This window comes from Hevea brasiliensis, chromosome 3, assembly GCF_030052815.1.
Source record: "Hevea brasiliensis isolate MT/VB/25A 57/8 chromosome 3, ASM3005281v1, whole genome shotgun sequence".
Lineage (NCBI taxonomy): Eukaryota > Viridiplantae > Streptophyta > Magnoliopsida > Malpighiales > Euphorbiaceae > Hevea > Hevea brasiliensis.
Genome location: NC_079495.1, coordinates 107,233,114 through 107,236,923, shown reverse-complemented (window position 1 = coordinate 107,236,923; position 3,810 = coordinate 107,233,114).

The following is a 3,810-nucleotide window of genomic DNA, read 5'->3' as shown; positions in this document are numbered from 1 at the left end:
GCATTCACAGGTCTTGGCAATTCTTCACCGTCCATGTGGGTCAAGATCAAGGCTCCTCCAGAAAATGCCTTTTTAACCACATAGGGTCCATCGTAGGTTGCTGACCATTTGCCCCGGGGATCGCTTTGATTTGGCAGCATCTTCTTCAGAACTAGGTCCCCGGGTTGGAATTCGCGTGGGCGAACGCTTTTGTCAAATGCCCTAGCCATTCTCCTCTGGTACAATTGCCCATGACATGCTGCTGCTAACCTTTTCTCGTCCAACAAGTTTAATTGATCCAACCTTGACTGGATCCATTCTGACTCATCAATCCCCGATTCCTTCAGAATCCTTAAAGAAGGAATTTCAACTTCAATGGGTAATACTGCTTCCATCCCGTAAACCAGTGAGTATGGAGTTGCCCCGGTTGAGGTTCTTATAGAAGTCCGGTATGCGTGAAGAGCATAGGGAAGCATATCATGCCAATCCCTATATGTGACTGTCATTTTTCGGATTTTTCTTTTGAGATTTTTGTTTGCGGCTTCCACCGCTCCATTCATCTGGGGACGGTATGGGGAGGAATTGAGATGTCGGATCTTGTATTGATCACACAATTTCTGAATCTTAGGACCATTCAGATTCTTGGCATTATCAGTGACGATTTCATTGGGGAGACCATGCCGGCATATGATATTGTTTCTGAGGAATTTGAGAAACGTGTTCTGTATAATATGGGCGTATTATGTGGCTTCGACCCATTTAGAAAAATAGTCGATTGCTACCAGGATAAATCTGTGCCCATTGGATGCCTTAGGGTTGATGGGACCAATCACGTCAATGCCCCACATTGCGAAAGGCCATGGCGAAACGAGGTTGAACAATTTGTGAGGTGGAACATTTATCGGATCTGCGTAGATCTGACACTTATGGCATTTTCGAAAATATTCGATGCAGTCTTTTTCCATGGTGGTCCAGAAATATCCCCGTCGCATGATTTGCTTAGCCATCATATGTCCATTAGTATGGGTGGCACAGTTTCCCTCATGAGTCTCAAAAAGGATTTTCTTCGCCTCTTTTGCATCCACACATCTCAACAATTCGCCGTTGGAGCTCCTCTTGTATAGGGTCTCTCCACTGGGGAAGTATCCCAATGCTAATCTCTGAATCATCCTCTTTTCGTTTTTGCTTGCCCCCGAAGGGAATTCTCTGGTTTTGCAAGAGACTGTGATGTCATGATACCAAGGTTCATCATCGTTCTTCTTCAATCACGGCAATAAGTCGCTCATTCCTTGTCTTAATCTTGATTCGAGTCATCCGCCCTTCTTCGATTTGAGCCATAATTTAGAGTAGCTAAGGCATCAACAAATTGATTCTTGTCTCTATTAAGATGAGTGAAAGAGATTTCTTCGAATTTCTTAATCAGCTCCAGTAAGTACTTCTGATACGGGATTAGTTTAGGATCCTTAGTTTGCCATTCCCCTTTGACTTGATAAATGATCAGGGCTGAGTCTCCATATACCTTCAACTTCCTGATTTTCATTTTGATGGCAGCCTGTAGACCCATCACACAAGCTTTGTATTCTGCGACGTTGTTGGTGCAGTCACATCTCAACTTGATAGCTATCGGAAAGTGTTTTCCATTCGGGGATATCAACACAGCTCCAATTCCATTACCGGACAAATTGACAGCTCCGTCGAAATACATTTCCCATACATCGGCTGGCCCCTCTTCTTCGCAGTCTACTTCATTAATATGCTCATCAAGGAACTCAAAATCCAGGGCTTCATAATCCTGGATAGGATTTTCTGCTAGGAGGTCAGCGATCACGCTACCTTTCACCGCCTTCCGGGTCATATAGACTATGTCATATTGGGAGAGTATGACCTGCCACTTGGCTATCCTGCCTGGCACGAATGGACTTTCGAATACATATTTGATAGGATCCATCCTGGAGATGAGCCATGTCTTGTGATTCAACATGTAGTGCTTGAGGCGGTTCGTCGTCCAAGCTAGTGCACAACAAGTATTTTCCAGGAAAGAATACCTTGACTCACAATCATTGAACTTTTTACTCAGGTAATAGATAGCCCTCTCTTTTCGGCCAGTGTCATCATGTTGTCCCAAAACACATCCCATCGAGTTCTGTTGGACTGCCATATGCAGGATCAGAGGCCTCCCCGCCACGGGTGGAACCAATACTGGTGGGCTTGACAGATACTGCTTGATTGTCTCGAAAGCCTCTTGACAAACTGAATCCCATTGAGTGGTGTTGTTCTTTCGGAGCAGTCTAAAAATAGGCTCGGCTTTAGCGGTGAGGTTGGAAATAAACCTTGATATATAATTCAATTTTCCCAGGAAACTGTGCACCTCCCTTTCTGTTCTTGGGGATGGCATCTCTTGAATAGCTCGAACTTTATCGGGATCTACCTCTATTCCCTTCTCGCTCACTATGAATCCCAACAATTTCCCTGACCTAGCTCCGAATATGCATTTGGCGGGATTCAGTTTCAACTGATATTTCCTGAGTCTCTCCAATACTTTCCTTACCACCTGCACGTGGCTCTCTTCTCCCCTAGATTTGATGATCATATCATCCACGTATACCTCCACTTCTTTGTGCATCATATCGTGGAATAATGTGACCATAGCGCGTTAATAGGTAGCACCGGCATTCTTCAATCCGAAAGGCATAACCCGATAGCAAAATACTCCCCATTGAGTGATAAAAGCGGTTTTCTCTTTGTCTTTCTCATCCATTGGGATTTGATTGTACCCAGATGCCCCATCAATGCATGAACATCTGCCCAATCCTGCAGCATTGTCTACTAACACATCAATGTGGGGGAGAGGGAAATCATCCTTTAAGCTTGCTCTATTAAGATCCCTGTAATCAACGCACACCCTAACTCTCCCGTCCTTCTTCATTACCGGGACAACGTTAGCTATCCATTGGGGATATTTGACTACTTCCAGGAACCCAGCATCATACTGTTTCTTGACTTCATCCCGAACCTTGAGCAGTGTGTCAGGATTCATTCTTCTTAGTTTCTGTTTCACTGGGATTGTCCCCGGAATAAGGGGAATTTTGTGTGCCACTATCTGGGGGTCCAAGCCAACCATATCATCATAGCTTCAGGAAAATACGTCCAGGAATTCTCTAAGCAAACTGATCATATCTCCCAATTCTTCACTCTCCACAACCTTAAGTTCCCTCTTCACTTCTTCCATGCCTAGGTTTATGGTGCGTGTTTCATTGCCACAAGGCACTAGGGAAGGTTCATCCTTTTCATCGCTTTCTTCTGTGAGCTCCACCCCAGAATCACTTGAAGTAATGGCAGTTATAGGGGTTTCAAAATTAACCAGAGGAATTTCTGAGTCTATAGAATTATTAGGTGTTAATTGATGAATGGTCCTGAATGAACGAAAATAGAATATATTATAAGGATGGAATTCAAAAGGAGACAAGAATTGGAAATAAATGCGTTATTAATTCATTAAAAATTTATGGCATAAGAAAAGGGTCCATTTACAATGTTACACTTGTCATTATGGACGAAATGATCTAGTGTAGATAACCAGAGGTACTTTACTCGAAATTAAGTACAGGGATGTCCTCTGCTGTCCAGTTGTCCAACTCTTGCCCCTCAGCTATCGGCGAGACCAAAGCCTCATACAAGGAATCTAGGTGGATGACGTCAATGGATGGTTCATCAGGTGATTCTTTAACCTCTGTCAGATTTTCAATGACCGGTTCGGTGAAGATCTCCGCGATTCTCGGGACTACCTTCCCTTTTCCCATTTTTTGGTCAAATCTTTGATCCCGAAGCATT